This window comes from Hyla sarda, chromosome 1 (genome assembly GCF_029499605.1).
Source record: "Hyla sarda isolate aHylSar1 chromosome 1, aHylSar1.hap1, whole genome shotgun sequence".
Taxonomy (NCBI): domain Eukaryota; kingdom Metazoa; phylum Chordata; class Amphibia; order Anura; family Hylidae; genus Hyla; species Hyla sarda.
Window position 1 is genome coordinate 611027743 of NC_079189.1, and position 19483 is coordinate 611047225.

Consider the following 19483-nt stretch of genomic DNA (forward strand, 5'->3'; position numbering starts at 1 on the left):
TGGAGGTGCAGGACAGTCAGGCAGCTAGCTGGGTTATAGTTAGAAAACGGGGTAGAGGGAGAAGTGTCAGGGAGGCTAGTCCTGATCTTATACCCCAACAAGTTTGCCCGGTTGGCAGATGAGGGGATGTTCAGAGTTAGCGATGCTGCAGCAAGATACTGCTTTTGACCACCAGGAGGGTGTCTGCTCCAGTAAGGATGGAAGGAGGAGTGCAGGGCAGGCCAGACAGGTACTGGTAGTGGGGGACTCTATTATTAGGGGGACAGGTTGCTGGGTGGGGCAGGAGAAGACCCAGCAGTCATGGTACACATTGGCACCAATGACAAAGTAAGAGGTAGGTGGAGTGTCCTTAAAAATCATTTCAGGGACTTAGGCTGCAAGCTGAAGGAGAGGACCTCCAAGGTAATATTCTCTGAAAAATTGCCTGTACCACGAGCCTCACCAGAGAAGTAGCGGGAGATTAGGGTGCAGTCACACCATGTTTTTGCAATACGGTTCCCATATCAGGTTTTTGATGAAGAACGGATTCCTCAAAACCGGACTAAACGGTATCAAAACGTGTGTACAAATTTGAACCAGTATACAGTTAGAAAAATGATGTCCGGTTGCATCAGTTTTTTTGGAAAAAACTGTATACGGTTTTAACTTTTCACTCCATTATGCATGAATAAAATGTTTTTAAATCTTAGCAAAAATTTTGCTATTTACTTGTAACTTTTACAGCTATTTTATAAAATTACGGCCAAAAGGCAGAAAAAAAGGGTAAAAAATGCAAATGAAATGTGGAAAAACACCTCAATCGTGATTTATAGGTCAAACCACTTTCTCCTTATGGTAATATTTCTTTAACCCCTTAAGGACTCAGGGTTTTTCTGTTATTGCACTTTCGTTTTTTCCTCCTTACCTTTTAAAAATCATAACCCTTTCAATTTTCCACCTAAAAATCCAAATTATGGCTTATTTTTTGCATCGACAATTCTACTTTGCAGTGACATTAGTCATTTTACCCAAAAATGCACGGCGAAACGGAAAAAAAAATCATTGTGCGACAAAATAAAAAAAAAACGCCATTTTGTAACTTTTGGGGGCTTCCGTTTCTACGCAGTGCATATTTCGGTAAAAATTACACCTTATTATTATTCTGTAGGTCCATACGGTTAAAATGATCCCCTACTTATATAGGTTTGATTTTGTCGCACTTCTGGAAAAAATCATAACTACATGCAGGAAAATTTATACGTTTAAAAATGTCATCTTCTGACCCCTATAACTTTTTTATTTTTCCACGTACAGGGCGGTATGAGGGCTCATTTTTTGTGCCGTGATCTGAAGATTTTATCGGTATGATTTTTGTTTTGATCGGACTTTTTCATCACTTTTTATTCATTTTTTTAATGGTATAAAAAGTGACCAAAATACGCTTTTTTGGACTTTGGAATTTTTTTGCGCGTACGCCATTGACCGTGCGGTTTAATTAATGATATATTTTTATAGTTCGGACATTTACGCACGCGGCGATACCACAAATGTTTATTTTTTATTTTTTTACACTGTTTTATTTTTTTTATGAGAAAAGGGGGGTGATTCAAACTTTTATTAGGGAAGGGGTTAAATGACCTTTATTAACACTTTTTTTTTTACTTTTTTTTTGCAGTGTTATAGGTCCCATAGGGACCTATAACACTGCACACACTGATCTCCTATGCTGATCACTGGCGTGATGCTAACACGCCTGTGATCAGCATTATCGGCGCTTGACTGCTCCTGCCTGGATCTCAGGCACGGAGCAGTCATTCGTCGATCGGACACCGAGGAGGCAGGTAAGGGCCCTCCCGGTGTCCGGTCAGCTGTTCGGGACGCCGTGATTTCAGCGCGGCGGTCCCGAACAGCCCGACTGAGCAGCCGGGTTACTTTCAGTTTCACTTTAGAAGCGGCGGTCAGCTTTGACCGCCGCTTCTAAAGGGTTAATACCGCACATCGCCGTGATCGGCGATGTGTGGTATTAGCCGCGGGTCCCGGCCGTTGATGAGCGCCGGGACCGACGCGATATGATGCAGGATCGCGGCGCGATCCCGCTTCATATGGCGGGAGCCGGCGCAGGACGTAAATATACATCCTGCGTCGTTAAGGGGTTAAAAACGCACTTTGAAAAAGAAAATTAATCAAAACTGCAGATAATGTGAACTGAGCTCAACCCATATATGAGTCTAATCAGTTCACCTGGCTTAACTCCAGCACCAACAACCTAATTAGACGACCAGGTGCAGTGATGAGACCCCGCACCCTCTATGCAAAGCCAGAGGATTCATGGGAAATGTATCAGAAAATAATTTCTGTTCTAAAATAGGAATAAGGGACGGCTGAGAACCCATGCCTGCCACATCAGCTAAAACAGGTAAACACAAGGCATACACAAGAACATCTTCAATGTTCTCTAATAATAGCCTATGCTGCATTATATAAGTATAAAATAAATCCCATAGCGCTTTTTTTTAAAGGGATATTCCAGGATTTCTTTTCTTCAGCCTTTGATCCCATGACGTCTAGTTATAATTCTGTGTTATTTGCTTCTATTTCCTCCTTGCGTCACTTTGTCCGGTTTTCATGCACAGGACCCCACCCAGAAGTGCTGTAGAGCAAGTCTTTTTATTTACTGTTGTCTCTGACCTTTCCCAGCATTCCATGCGGCCAGAGACAATATGTCATGAGTCACATGGTCTCCAGGGGGCGTGGTTATGCCGCAGTGGGTGGGTGGATAGCATTACTTCAGTAAATCCCGTCCACCCTGCTATCCACCCACCCACTGCAGCATAGCCACGCCCCCTTGTGACCATGTGACTTATGACATTTAGGGTAGGGTCGCACGTAACGGATCTGCAGCATTATTTATAACCTTCAGAAGAAAGGTGTCATTACAAAGTACAATTGGTTCACAAAGGACAAGTCCTCATATTAGTCTGTAGATGAAAAAATAAGAGTTATGGAGGAAGAGTGGTGCAGTTGTCCATAGCAACCAATAACATTGCTTCTTTCACTTTTCTCTTTCGCAGTCTGGTTGCCATGGGCAACTGCACCACTCTTCCTCTACTCAGGTTTTGATAAATCTCCCCATATGTCTCTTAACCCCTTAAGGACGCTGGACGTACTCAAACGGCCCCTTTTCCAAGTCCTTAAGGACTCAGGATGTTTGAGTACGTCCTGTCAAATCCCGGCCCCCTGCCGCTAGCCGGAGGGGAGCCGGTGCCCGATGCCTGCTGAAATCGTTCAGCAGGCATCGCGGCATATCGCCCAGGGGGGTCATGATGACACCCATGTCGGCGATGGCCGCAGATCGCTGGACAATTCAGTCCAGCGATCTGCGGCAGATTCCGGGTCTCCGGTGACCCGGAATTACAGGCTGTTCGGGGCTGTCAGATACGGCCCCGAACAGCCAGAGCCTGCAGGGGTGAGGTGGCACTGGTGCCACCTCACGATCGCCCTGATTCGTCGGCCGGTTTACCGGCCAACCAATCAGGGCACCTGTTGCGGGTGTCACTCCCGCACCCGCTCCGCCCCTCTTCCCGGAGGACGTGAGCGGGTGCGGGACGTGGACCCCGGGAGCTGGGGACCCCGATCCCCGGCGTCCCTGTTGGGATCGGGGCCCCAGGAGATGTGGCGGCGGGACTGACCTGTGCCTGGAGCAGCAGCAGGAGGTGACAGCCTCCTGCTGTTGCTTAGCAACAGCTCCCAGCATGCAAAAAGGGCATGCTGGGAGCTGTAGTTATGCAACAGCAGGAGGCAGACCACCACAACTCCCAGCATGCCCTTATGGGCATGCTGGGACTTATAGTTTTGCAACAGCTGGAGGCACATTTTTTCTATGGAAAAGTGTACCTTCAGCTGTTGTATAACTACAACTCCCAGCTTGCACAATCAGCTAAAGTGCATGTTGGGAGTTGTAGTGGTGCATCTGCTGGTTGCATAACTACAACTCCCAGCATGCCCGTTGGCTGTCGGTGACTACTGAGAGTTGTAGTTTTGCAACAGATGAAGGCACACTGGTTGTGAAACACTGAGTTAAGTAGCAAACCAGTGTGTCTCCAGCTGTTGCATAACTACAATCCCCAGCCAAAGTAGTATGCCTCCAGCTGTTGCATAACCCAGCATGCCCTTCCGCTGTCCGTACATGCTGGGGGTTGTAGCTTTTGCAACAGCTGAAGGCACACTGGTTTCAAAACACTTAGTTTGTTACCAAACTCGGTGTTTCACAACCAGTGTGCCTCCAGCTGTTGCAAAACTACAACTCCCAGCATGCACTGATAGACTACATAGAGTACATGCTGAGAGTTGTAGTTTTGCAACAGCTGGATGTTTCTCCCCCCCAATGTGAATGTACAGGGTACACTCACATGGGCGAAGGTTTACAGTAAGTATCCGGCTGCAAGTTTGGGCTACGGCAAATTTTCTGCCGCAGCTCAAACTGCCAGCGAGAAACTACTGTGAACCCCCGCCCGTGTGACTGTACCCTAAAAACACTACACTACACTAATACACAATAATATAAAAGTAAAAAACACTACATATACACATACCCCTATACAACCCCCCTCCCCTCCCCAATAAAAATGAAAAACGTCTGGTACGCCACTGTTTCCAAAACAGAGCCTCCAGCTGTTGCAAAACAACTACTCCCAGTATTACCAGATAGCCGTTGACTGTCCAGGCATGCTGGGAGTTTTGCAACAGCTGGAGGCACCCTGTTTGGGAATCACTGGCGTAGAATACCCCTATGTCCACCCCTATGCAAATCCCTAATTTAGGCCTCAAATGCGCATGGCGCTCTCACTTGGGAGCCCTGTCGTATTTCAAGGCAACAGTTTAGGGTCACATATGGGGTATCTCCGTACTCGGGAGAAATTGTGTTACAAATTTTGGGGGGTATTTTCTGCTTTTACCCTTTTTAAAAATGTAAAATTTTTGGGAAAACAAGCATTTTAGGTAAAAAAATATATATATTTTTTTACATATGCAAAAGTCGTGAAACACCTGTGGGGTATTAAGGTTCACTTTACCCCTTGTTACGTTCCCCGAGGGGTCTAGTTTCCAAAATGGTATGCCATGTTTTTTTTTTTTTGCTGTTCTGGCACCATAGGGGCTTCCTAAAGGTGACATGCCCCCCAAAAATAATTTGTCGCTCCTTCCCTTCTGAGCCCTCTACTGCGCCCGCCGAACACTTTACATAGACATATGAGGTATGTGCTTACTCAAGAGAAATTGGGCTACAAATATAAGTATACATTTTCTCCCTTTACCCCTTGCAAAAAATCACAAATTAGGTCTACAAGAACATGCGAGTGTAAAAAATGAAGATTGTGAATTTTCTCCTTCACTTTGCTGCTATTCCTGTGAAACACCTAAAGGGTTAACGCTGACTGAATGTCATTTTGAATACTTTGGGGGGTGTAGTTTTTATAATGGGGTCTTTTTAAGGGGTATTTCTAATATGAAGACCCTTCAAATCCACTTCAAACCTGAACTGGTCCCTGAAAAAAAGCGAGTTTCAAAATTTTGTGAAAAATTGGAAAATTGCTGCTGAACTTTGAAGCCCTCTGGTGTCTTCCAAAAGTAAAAACTTGTCAATTTTATGATGCAAATATAAAGTAGACATATTGTATATGTGAATAAAAAAAAAATTATTTTGAATATCCATTTTCCTTACAAGCAGAGAGCTTCAAAGTTAGAAAAATGCAAAATGTACAAAATTTTTTATCAAATTTTGGGATTTTTCCCCAAGAAAGGATGCAAGTTACCATAAAATTTTACCACTATGGTAAAGTAGAATATGTCACGAAAAAACTATCTCGGAATCAGAATGATAAGTAAAAGCATTCCAGAGTTATTAATGTTTATAGCGACAGTGGTCAGAATTGCAAAAAATGGCCGAGTCCTTAAGGTGAAAAAGGGCTCAGTCCTTAAGGGGTTAAAAGCAAAAATGTAAATATCCTGGGTCATTAAGGGGTTAAGATTATTGCTTAAATATATTATCTATTTTTATTCATAGATAACTGTAGCAGGAGATCAGAGGAGAATCTTATATCTTCAGATTATAAAGCAGATGATGATATCACACAAGATACATATGAAGAACATTCCATTATCCCAGATACACCCTCAGCCCTTCACAGCCAAGATCTCTCATCTCATCCTGTTATACAGGTCCTGTCTTCTCAGTCATCACAGGATGTTCAGCAAAATAATGAGAAGCCATTTTCATGTGCAGAATGTGGAAAAAGGTTTACTGACAAATCAAAAATGGTTACACATCAGAGAATTCACACAGGAGAGAAGCCATTTTCATGTTCAGAATGTGGGAAATGTTTTAGTCAGAAATCAAGTATTGTTAGCCATCAAAGGACTCACACAGGAGAGAAGCCATTTTCATGCTCAGAATGTGGAAAATGTTTTAGACGGAATTCAAATCTTGTTGTACACCAAAGAATTCACACAGGAGAGAAGCCATTTTCATGTTCAGAATGTGGAAAACGTTTTCCTCGGAAATCAAGTATTGTTAGCCATCAAAGAACTCACACAGGAGAGAAGGCATGTTCATGTTCAGAATGTGGGAAGTGTTTTACTCTGAAAACAGATCTTGTTAAACATCAAAGAATTCACACAGGAGAGAAGCCATTTTCATGTTCAGAATGTGGGAAGTGTTTTACTCAGAAAACAGATCTCGTTAGACATCAAAGAATTCACACAGGAGAAAAGCCATTTTCATGTTCAGAATGTGGAAAAAGTTTTTGTCAGAAACAAGATTTTGTTAAACATCAAAGAATTCACACAGGAGAAAAGCCATTTTCATGTTCTGAATGTGGAAAATGTTTTAGTCAGAGTGGAAATCTTGTTAACCATCAAAGAATTCACAAAGGTGAGAAGCTATTTTCATGTTCAGAATGTGGAAAAGGTTATATTAAAAAAAATAGATCTTGTTAAACATCAAAGACTTCACACAGGACAAAAGCCATTTTCATGTTCAGAATGTGGAAAATGTTTTAGTCAGATTGGAAATCTTGTTGAACATCAAAGGATTCACAAAGGTGAGAAGCCATTTTCATGTTCAGAATGTGGGAAGTGTTTTACTCAGAAAACAGATCTTGTTAAACATCAAATAATTCACACAGGAGAAAAGCCATTTTCATGTTCAGAATGTGGGAAGTGTTTTACTGACAAATCAAATCTAGTTAGACATCAGAGAATTCACACAGGAGAGAAGCCATTTTCATGTTCACAATGTGGGAAATGTTTTAGTCAGAAATCAAGTATTGTTAGCCATCAAAGAACTCACACAGGAGAGAAGCCATTTTCATGCTCAGAATGTGGAAAATGTTTTAGACGGAATTCAAATCTTGTTGTACATCAAATAATTCACACAGGAGAAAAGCCATTTTCATGTTCAGACTGTGGAAAGTGTTTTACTCTGAAAACAGATCTTGTTAAACATCAAAGAATTCACACAGGAGAAAAGCCATTTTTATGTTCAGAATGTGGGAAGTGTTTTACTCAGAAAACAGATCTTGTTAGACATCAAAAAATTCACACAGGAGAAAAGCCATTTTCATGTTCAGAATGTGAGAAGTGTTTTACTAAGAAATCACATCTTCTTCAACATCAAAGAATTCACATAGGAGAAAAGCCATTTTCGTGTTCAGAATGTGGGAAGTGTTTTACTCTGAAAACAGATCTTGTTAAACATCAAAGAATTCACACAGGTGAAAAGCCATTTTTATGTTCAGAATGTGGGAAGTGTTTTACTCAGAAAACAGATCTTGTTAAACATCAAAGAATTCACACAGGAGAAAAGCCATTTTCATGCTCAGAATGTGGAAAATGTTTTAGTCAGAATTCAAGTCTTGTTAATCATCAAAGAATTCACACAGGTGAGAAGCCATTTTCATGTTCAGAATGTGGGAAGTGTTTTACTCAGAAAACAGATCTTGTTAGACATCAAAGAATTCACACAGGAGAAAAGCCATTTTCATGTTCAGAAGGTAGGACATTTTTTACTGAGAAATCATATCTTCTTAAACATCAAAGAATTCACACAGGAGAGAAGCCATTTTCATGTTCTAAATGTGGGAAATGTTTTACTCGGAAATCAAATCTTATCAAACATCTAAGAATTCAGTCAGGAAAGAAGCCATTTTCTTGTTTTGAATGTGGAAAATGTTTTACTCGGAAATCAAATCTTATCAAACATCTAAAAATTCACACAGGAGAGAAGCCAATCCAAAGCACTAAATGATGGAGATAACACATCTATATATTAACCATGTACATAGGATATCTGACATTTATACATATATCATATACTGCATCTCCAAACTTGTTCCCAATTGTTAATAAAAGTTTTCTTTTAGAACGTAGTCACCGATCCAGCGATGTCATCACTATAGTTTACATGGTAGGAAAAGAGTGTGATATATGGTTGTGATATTCACTGCTCCTCATGGAGAAGACCCAACAGGCATAATCCATGGGGAGCTGCTACTGGAGACCCAAACACCTCAGAGAGAAGGGACTTATTCCAGTGATGAAGAATTCCAGGACATGACCAGATTAGAGACACAAAATCACTTCTATCTTCTGGCTTCTAGGACATTATTCTGATGGAAGAACTTTACACATTATAAAAAGTCCTATAGGTGTTGGGGAACATTTATAGACAATTATCCCAAGTAATAGAAGTAATACAGTAACTCACCACTAGGGATGAGGGAGCTGAGCCCCGGAACGCAGATTTAACCTCTTGGGGACGCAGGGCGTATGCATACACCCTGCATTCCCGGTCCTTAAGGACTCGGGGCGTACCTGTGCGCCCTGGTCCCGTTTATCGGGATTAAACCGTTCTCACCAGCAGAGAATGGGTAAAACCCGGTCGGTCCCGGTTGCTACGGCAGCTAGGACCCACGGCTAAGGCCGGGCACAGCCGATCGGGCCGATGCCCAGCATTAACCCTTTAGACGCCGCGATCAAAGTTGATCGCGGCGTGTAAAACGAAAGTAAAATAATCCCGGCAGCTCAGCGGAGCTGATCGGGACTATAGCGATAAAATCGCGATGTCCCGATCAGCTTACCGGACGACGGGAGGGACCTCACCTGCCTCTCCGTTGTCCGATCGGCGATCTATTGCTCCATGCCTGCGCAGCAGGATAGAGCGCCGGTTACACTGATCAGTGCTATGTAATGGCAAAGCACTAGACAGTGTATGCAATCAGAAGATTGCATGTTGTAGCCCCCTATGGGGGCTTAAAAAAAAAAAAAAAAAAGTGTAAAAAAAATATTTTTTATAAAGGTTCATTAGCCCCTTCCCTATTAAAAGTTTAAATCAACCCCCCTTTTCCCATTTTTTTTAAATAAAATAATTTAATAAAGAATAAAATGTATCATATGTGGTATCGCCGCGTGCATAAATGTCCGAACCATTAAAATATAATGTTAGCTAAACCACACGGCTGATGGCGTACACGTAAAAAAATACCATATACCATAAAAATATTCATAAAAAGCGATCAAAAAGTCCCATCAAAACAAAAATGGTACCTATAAAAACTACAGATGACGGCGCAAAAATTGAGCCCTCATACCGCCCCGTACACGGAAAAATAAAGTTATAGGGGTCATAAGATGCCAATTTTAAACATACTACCGTATTTTTCGTCCTATAGGACGCACAAAATCTAAAAAAATGAAGATTTTGAACCCAATAGTGGTCTTCAACCTGCGGACCTCCAGATGTTGCAAAACTACAACTCCCAGCATGCCCGGACAGCCGTTGGCTGTCCGGGCATGCTGGGAGTTGTAGTTTTGCAACATCTGGAGGTCCGCAGATTGAAGACTACTGCAGGAGGAGGTAATACTCATGTGTCCCCGCCACTCCGGACCCGTCACCGCTGCCCTGGATGGTACGTCTCTGCTGCCGGCCGGGTATCATCGCTCTCCGTCGCCGCCATCACGTTGTTACGCACGCCGACGCACGTACGCGAAGACGTGATGACGAGGAAGGAGAGCGCCGGCCATACAGGGGATCCCTGAACGGAGAAGACTCCGAGGAGGCAGGTAAGGTCCCTCCCGGTGTCCTGTAAGCACTAACCCGGCCATTCAGTCGGGCTGTTCGCGGTGAAATCGCGGCGGTCCCGAACAGCCCGACTGAACAGCTGGGTTAGTGTCACTTTCCCTTCAGACGCGGCAGTCAGCTTTGATCGCCGTGTCTGAAGGGTTAATACAGGGCATCACCGCGATCGGTCGTTGATGGCCGCAGGGACCACCGCAATAGGGGTGTATTCGCCGTATAAGACACGGTAAAATACGGTAATTTTGGTGTATGTAGTTTATAATTTTTTTAAGTATTAAAATAAAATAAAACCTACATAAATTGGGTATCCTTGTAACCGTATGGACCTACAGAATAAAAATAAGCTGTAATTCTTACCAAATATTGCACTACGTAGAAACGTGAGCCCCCAAAATTTACAAAATGGCGTTTTTTTTAGTTTATTTCAACCCACAAATAATTTTTTTTTTTTTTGTTTCGCCGCAGGTTATATTCTAAAATAAGTGATGTCATTGTAAAGTACAATTGGTGATGCAAAAAAACAAGCCCTTATATGGGTCTGTAGGTGCAAAATTGAAAGAGTTATGATTTTTAGAAAGGAACAAGGTAAAAGCAAAAATGCAAAAATGAAAATTTGCTGAGTCCTTAAGGGGTTAACCCCAATTTCGCGGTTGCAGTGACTCGCAGAATTTTTGAACACTTCTAGGTTCAGCTTGTGTGTCCCGAGTAATGTGTGCGATAACATGAGGGATGAAGAACACGTTTTGGTGCCCAGAGGAAGCAGGAAGTACAGGGGCAGGGAAATGGCGTCAGGTTGACCAGCATTCCTTACAACTATCACATGATCACACCAGGTTTACGATGATTTGCTGGCTTATGTGTCAGTCAGCTCCCAGGCCAATAGGAGACAGCCTTCATCTGTGGGTTCATCTCAGGAACCTCCCGCCCATTCCTGCAGAAGCCTTCTTATCCACTACAAATCCCAGCCAGCCTTTTTTTCCAGGCACAGTACAACTGAACAAAGCTGTGGGCTGACCTGTATGATAGCGATTAGAGATGAGCGAACTTACAGTAAATTCGATTCGTCACGAACTTTTCGGCTCGGCGGTTGCTGACTTTTCCTGCATAAATTAGTTCAGCTTTCAGGTGCTCCCGTGGGCTGGAAAAGGTGGATACATTCCTAGGAGACTCTGAAAAGACTGGGAACCACACACGTTTTGTTTTTGTTTGTTTTTTTAAATAAAAAAAACAACATGTGTGGTTCCCCCGTCTTTTCATTTTCAGCCAAATGCCAACCAAACAGCAACAGCCTGACGTTACCAGGGTGGGCGGGGACCATTGTTACTGGCCCTCCTCAGCCTAAATAATGCCAGCCTGTTACCGCCTAGGCCCAAGAGTGCCATATTTGGTGCTCTGGGCCTGTTGGTATCGGCTCTGCCCGGTACCCCTGTGGCATTGGGTACCGGGTTAATAATTCGGGGTTAGCGCTAGCTATTTTTAGGGCTAACGCTAAGCCCTGACTTAGTAATGGACTCTGTCTACATGGCAGCTTCCACTACTAAGCCTGTAAAGTAATAAAGAAAAAAAGCACACACAAGTTAAAATATTTTTATTAGGAAAAACACTCCCCCACAGCCCTCGTTAACCATTTTATTAAAAGAAAAAAAATGCAGGTCATCGTCGTAGTCCACCGATTCCGATGTAGTCCTCCGCATTCGCGTATCTGAAATGAGAAGAAAAACACCAAAAAAATGGGTTATTAACTGGAGAGCCTAACTTACCACCCCCGTTCCAGCTCCGTCATCTTCCTGCGTTGCTAGAAGTCCAGTGACGGAGCAGGAACGGAGGTGGCCTTCTGATCACTGTATACAGCCATCTATACAGATGGCTGTATACTTCATTAACGTAGCAGAGCACAACTGCCTCTGCTACTATTGCAAAACTACAACTTCCATCCTGCCCAGACGGCCTTTGGCTCTCTGGGCATGCTGGGAGTTGTAGCCCCTTCACTTTATGACTAAGCTAAGCTACACCCCACACTAAACTCTCTAAAATACATTTCATCTGCCTGTAAAACTAAGTTAGCTACACTACACCCGTGTACAACTACGCCAACTATGCTAGAACTGGACTAAAACTACGCTAACTACTCTAAGACTACGCTAACAATACGCTACGCTAAATACGCTAAAACTGTGCTAACACTACGCTAAAACTACGCTAAATACACTAAAACTGTGCTAACACTACACTACGCTAAAACTACGCTTACACTACACTACGCTATATATGCTAAAACTACGCTAACACTACACTAAAAGTGCGCTAACACTACGCTAAATACGCTAAAAGTACGCTAGCACTAAGCTACGCTACAACTGCGCTCACTACGCTATGCTAAATACTCTACAACTGCGCTAACACTATACTACACTAAAAACTGTAAAACTGCGCTAACACTAAACTAAAGCTACGCTAAAATTGAGCTAACGCTACGCTAACTATGCTAACTACTTTATATCTGTGTAAAACTACAACTCCCAGCATGCCTGGGCAGCCTTTAGCTGTCTGGGCATGCTAGGAGTTGTAGTCCCTTCGCTGTCTAATCTAAGCTAAACTACAACTCCCAGCATACCTGGGCAGCCTTTAGCTGCCTGGGCATGCTGGGAGTTGTAGTCCTAAATGACAACTCCCAGCATGCTTGGGCAGCCTTTAGCTGTCTGGGCATGCTGGGAGTTGTAGTCCTAAACTACAACTCCCAGCATGCCTGGGCAGCCTTTAGCTGTCTGGGCGTGCTGGGAGTTGTTGTCCTAAACTATGTTAAATTACAACCTACACTAATCTACCTACCTACGCTATTTGTGTAGTGCTGCGCATGCGCAGTACTACTTTAGCTGCACACGCATGCGCAGCACTACATTAGCTGCACCCGTTGCTCTACTTTCTGTTAGAGTAGAGCAGCGGGCAGAAAGGCAAGCGGTTGACAGCGCTATCAGGCATAGGGATCCCGATAGCGATGGCGATCGAGCACGCTGGCGGGGGCCACAGAGGCCATGAGAGCTCCGTGCAGCTTCGGCTATCACAACGAGAGATCCTCTCCCTGTGATAGCCCAAGTGAGACTGCCGTGAGCTGCGATGCCTGATGATTAAATATGTCACGTGACACTCGCACCCCCCAGCCCCTGCAGTAACCAATGGTTGGGGGCTTGTGTGAGAGTGTCAGACAATAGAATGTAATGGAGGCGGAGCGCTCAAGCCGAAAAAAGTGCTGAGTCACTCCATTACATTCTATGGCAAATTACAATCTACGGCAGTGCACCGGATGGCTGCGAAGAAAAGATGCGGAATCTATGTGAGCATTTCCACACAGATTCCCCACTAATTCTACATCTTTTTACCATCTGCAGAATTCTGCACTGAACCAATGCGGATATAGAATTCATGCAGATGTGCGGAATTTACATTGTGTGACCACGGCCTAAGTCTTGTGAGATAATGACCCCTAAATCCCTTTCCCCAGACACTGAGGTCAGGACTGTATCACATATTCTATATTCTGCCCGAGGGTTATTACCCCCCATTATCTTGCACTTCTCCACATTAAATATCAGTGTCCAGAGTTCTGACCATTCCTCTAGATAATCTCAATCCTTTCCCATTTGTCGTATCCCTCCAGGAACATTAATCCTGTTACAAATCTTTGTATCATCTGCAAAAAGAACAATACTGAACCCCCGAGACCTTCTGTAATATCACGAATAAGAATATTACACAATGGGCCCCAGTACAGATCCCTGAGGGCCCCACCGGTAACAAGACCTTGCTCTGAATATTCTCCATTGACTACAACCCTCGATACAATACAATATGGAGTCCAAGCCCAAAGACTTCTATGTGAACAGTGTCAGAAGCCTTAACCTGGGATCAGTGGAGGAGAAGGGAAGCATAAGCTACTTCCACCGACCAATCCTGGAAAGAGCGTCTACTCCTGTCAGTCTCTAGGATTTGGCGTATTGCCGCTCCGAGCAGGAACATCTAAAGGCACCACGTATCCACCCGTGGGGATGTTCCCTAAATGGGAAAGAACTTTTTGTATATTAAAAAATATATATTTGTTTTATTTTATTTCAACTTTTTTAAAAAGGGGGTGATTCAAATTTTTTTTTATTGGGGAGGGGTTAATTCACATTTATTATTTTTTTACAATAAAATTTTTTTTTTTTTATTCTTTTAGTCCCTATAGGGGACTATTAATTGCAATCTGTAGATTGCATACACTCATTAAAGGAGAACTCCAGACCATAAAAATTGTCCCCCATAGTGCTGGCAGTAAAAAAAATAAAGATGTACATACCTTCCTCCGCTCCCCCGGGGCTGCGCTGCGGCTGGTGATTGGCTGATTCATCCGACCACCGGCAGCCAGGAAGTGGATTGTGGCGGAGACCGGAGACGGTTACCGGAGGCCCCTGGGGAGCGGAGGAAGGTATGTACATCTTTATTTTTTTACTGTCTGCACTATGGGGGACAATTTTTATGGTCTGGAGTTCTCCTTTAATGCTATGCCATAGCATAGCATAGCATTGATCAGTGCTGTCGGTGCTGCTTTAATAATGGCTGGCAGCAGTAAAGGAGCGACGATTGGTCACAAAGAGCAGGGTAAGGGACCTCCACCTGATTTCACGTGGTGATCCCAATCAGCATCCCTGAGGCAGTTAACTTCTGAACTTTTAGATGCCGCGATCAACTTTGAGGGGTTATTGCGGGTCCCGGCTATGACACATTCTCAGCTGATAAGTGCACTGCATAGCTAAGGGAGTGGAGGGTGCAGGCGGCTTACCACACCTTCATGATACCTGCCGGCGGGGACATCCCTACAGCTCTACTGTGTACACATACAGCTCAGCTACATGTACATTACACATATACAGCTCTACTGTGTACACATACAGCTCAGCTACATGCACATTACACATATACAGCTCTACTGTGTACACATACAGCTCAGCTACATGTACATTACACATATACAGCTCTACTGTGTACACATACAGCTCAGCTACATGCACATTACACATATACAGCTCTACTGTGTACACATACAGCACAGCTACATGTACATTACACATATACAGCACTACTGTGTACACATACAGCTCAGCTACATGTACATTACACATATACAGCTCTACTGTGTACACATACAGCTCAGCTACATGCACATTACACATATACAGCACTACTGTGTACACATACAGCTCAGCTACATGCACATTACACATATACAGCTCTACTGTGTACACATACAGCTCAGCTACATGCACATTACACATATACAGCTCTACTGTGTACACATACAGCTCAGCTACATGTACATTACACATATACAGCTCTACTGTGTACACATACAGCCCAGCTACATGCACATTACACATATACAGCTCTACTGTGTACATATACAGCTCAGCTACATGTACATTACACATATACAGCTCTACTTTGTACACATACAGCTCAGCTACATGTACATTACACATATACAGCTCTACTGTGTACACATACAGCTCAGCTACATGCACATTACACATATACAGCTCTACTATGTACACATACAGCTCAGCTACATGCACATTACACATATACAGCCCTACTGTGTACACATACAGCTCAGCTACATGCACATTACACATATACAGCACTACTGTGTACACATACAGCTCAGCTACATGCACATTACATATATACAGCTCTACTGTGTACACATACAGCTCAGCTACATGCACATTACACATATACAGCTCTACTGTGTACACATACAGCCCAGCTACATGCACATTACACATATACAGCTCTACTGTGTACATATACAGCTCAGCTACATGTACATTACACATATACAGCTCTACTTTGTACACATACAGCTCAGCTACATGTACATTACACATATACAGCTCTACTGTGTACACATACAGCTCAGCTACATGCACATTACACATATACAGCTCTACTATGTACACATACAGCTCAGCTACATGCACATTACACATATACAGCCCTACTGTGTACACATACAGCTCAGCTACATGCACATTACACATATACAGCACTACTGTGTACACATACAGCTCAGCTACATGCACATTACATATATACAGCTCTACTGTGTACACATACAGCTCAGCTACATGCACATTACACATATACAGCTCTACTGTGTACACATACAGCTCAGCTACATGTACATTACACATATACAGCTCTACTGTGTACACATACAGCTCAGCTACATGTACATTACACATATACAGCTCTACTGTGTACACATACAGCTCAGCTACATGTACATTACACATATACAGCTCTACTGTGTACACATACAGCTCAGCTACATGTACATTACACATATACAGCTCTACTGTGTACACATACAGCTCAGCTACATGTACATTACACATATACAGCACTACTGTGTACACATACAGCTCAGCTACATGTACATTACACATATACAGCTCTACTGTGTACACATACAGCTCAGCTACATGCACATTACACATATACAGCTCTACTGTGTACACATACAGCTCAGCTACATGTACATTACACACATACAGCTCAGCTACATGTACATTACACACATACAGCTCAGCTACATGCACATTACACATATACAGCTCTACTGTGTACACATACAGCTCAGCTACATGTACATTACACATATACAGCTCTACTGTGTACACATACAGCTCAGCTACATGCACATTACACATATACAGCTCTACTGTGTACACATACAGCTCAGCTACATGTACATTACACATATACAGCTCTACTGTGTACACATACAGCTCAGCTACATGCACATTACACATATACAGCTCTACTGTGTACACATACAGCTCAGCTACATGTACATTACACATATACAGCTCTACTGTGTACACATACAGCTCAGCTACATGTAAATTACACATATACAGCTCTACTGTGTACACATACAGCTCAGCTACATGTACATTACACATATACAGCTCTACTGTGTACACATACAGCTCAGCTACATGTACATTACACATATACAGCTCTACTGTGTACACATACAGCTCAGCTACATGTACATTACACATATACAGCACTACTGTGTACACATACAGCTCAGCTACATGTACATTACACATATACAGCTCTACTGTGTACACATACAGCTCAGCTACATGCACATTACACATATACAGCTCTACTGTGTACACATACAGCTCAGCTACATGTACATTACACACATACAGCTCAGCTACATGTACATTACACACATACAGCTCAGCTACATGCACATTACACATATACAGCTCTACTGTGTACACATACAGCTCAGCTACATGTACATTACACATATACAGCACTACTGTGTACACATACAGCTCAGCTACATGTACATTACACATATACAGCTCTACTGTGTACACATACAGCTCAGCTACATGCACATTACACATATACAGCTCTACTGTGTACACATACAGCTCAGCTACATGCACATTACACATATACAGCACTACTGTGTACACATACAGCTCAGCTACATGTACATTACACATATACAGCTCTACTGTGTACACATACAGCTCAGCTACATGCACATTACACATATACAGCTCTACTGTGTACACATACAGCTCAGCTACATGTACATTACACATATACAGCTCTACTGTGTACACATACAGCTCAGCTACATGCACATTACACACAGCTCTGCTGCAGACATATATAACACACACATACACAGCTCTGCACCACGCACATCACACACACACAGCTCTGCTGCATACACATAACTTCAGCTCATCCAGCAGCGATCACAACCAGCACAGCAGAGTCCTGCATACACTGAGCAGATGAGCCTAGAGCAGCAGCCCCTGATCATGTGACTCCTCCTCCTCCATGTGACTGATCACATGACGGTGACATCATCGCAGGTCCTGTCAGCACACGGCTCCTGTACAGTCTGCGGAGCAGGGATTTCGGTTGATATATAAGTAATTGTTATCATAGTTATTGTTATGATTATTATTGTTATATAGAGGGGACATTTATCAAGGGATTTAGAGATTTTTTTGCTTACAAAAGTCGCATTAGCACTTAAGCAAATTTTTGTGCGACCTTTGGCTGGAAGCAAAAAAGCTACAAAAGAGCTTACAAAAGTGGATTTCATTTATCATTTTGTAGTGGTCAGGGATTTATCAAGTGCGAAAGTCGCTCAAAAATTCGCAACCGCCTCCAAAACAGCGTAAATGTAAGCCAGCCCGGAGCTGCTTTGGAGAGCTCATTTTTATATTTTCACGGCTCCAGCGGGAAATATGATATAACAACTGTACAAAGGAGTCCGCGCTCCATCTGATTCTAACCCCGCTACCCTCACTTAATGACGGGGGACACTGCTTTACATCCCCCCGCTTGTCTCCCACCCGCACACGCTGCACATCTCTCATCTGTCTGCTAACTGTTGCAAGACTACAATTCCCAGCATGCCCATACAGTGAGGGCATGCTGGGAGTTGTAGTCATGTAGCGGGCGGGAGATGTGCGGCACGGGCGGGTGGGAGACAAGCGGGGGGATGTAAAGCAGTGTCCCCGTCATTAAGTGAGGGTAGCGGGGTTAGAATCAGATGGAGCCCGGGCTCCTTTTAACATACCTCGGTGCCGGGGAGTTTTTCTAGTTCCTATTGTAGTTTCACATTTCCCGCTGGATCCCGTGATTGGCCGGGACTGAGCAGCCAGTCACGGGACCCGGTGGGAAATTTGATCTTAGGCTGCATTTAGAGATGAGCGAACTTAAAAGTAAATTCGATTTGTCATGAACTTCTCGGCTCGGCAGTTGATGACTTTTCCTGCATAAATTAGTTCAGCTTTCCGGTGCTCCCGTGGGCTGGAAAAGGTGGATACAGTCCTAGAAGACTCTTTCCTATGATTGTATCAACCTTTTCCAGCCCACGGGAGCATCTGAAAGCTGAACTAATTTACGCAGGATAAGTCATCAACTGCTGAGCCGAGAAGTTCATGACGAATCGAATTTACTGTAAGTTCGCTCATCTCTAGCTGCATTCACACCACGTTTTTGCAATACAGTTCCCGTATCAGGTTTTTGAGGAAAAACCGGATTCCTCAAAACCGGACTAAACTGTATCAAAACGTGTGTACAAATTTTAACCCGTATACAGTGGTGTATATAGTAGTATATAGCAGTGTATACGGTTACTGGAAGCCTGTGCTAGCATTTCTCCTGCAGTGTATATAGTAGTATATAGCAGTGTATACGGTTACTGGAAGCCTGTGCTAGCATTTCTCCTGCGGTGTATATAGTAGTATATAGCAGTGTATACGGTTACTGGAAGCATGT

At 43.3% G+C, this 19483-nt stretch overlaps 1 protein-coding gene and 1 pseudogene across 1 annotated transcript in view; both read left to right on the plus strand.

The window, feature by feature from the left end:
- LOC130298682 (zinc finger protein 585A-like) overlaps nucleotides 1-19483 on the plus strand; it is a 72870-nt pseudogene that overhangs the window by 28649 nt on the left and 24738 nt on the right.
- LOC130298129 (oocyte zinc finger protein XlCOF7.1-like) overlaps nucleotides 18072-19483 on the plus strand; it is a 116284-nt gene continuing 114872 nt past the window's right edge. Inside the window, exon 1 of the mRNA XM_056551048.1 lies at nucleotides 18072-18123. The gene's annotated coding sequence lies outside the window, so the exon portion shown is untranslated. The remainder of the gene's footprint in view (nucleotides 18124-19483) is intronic.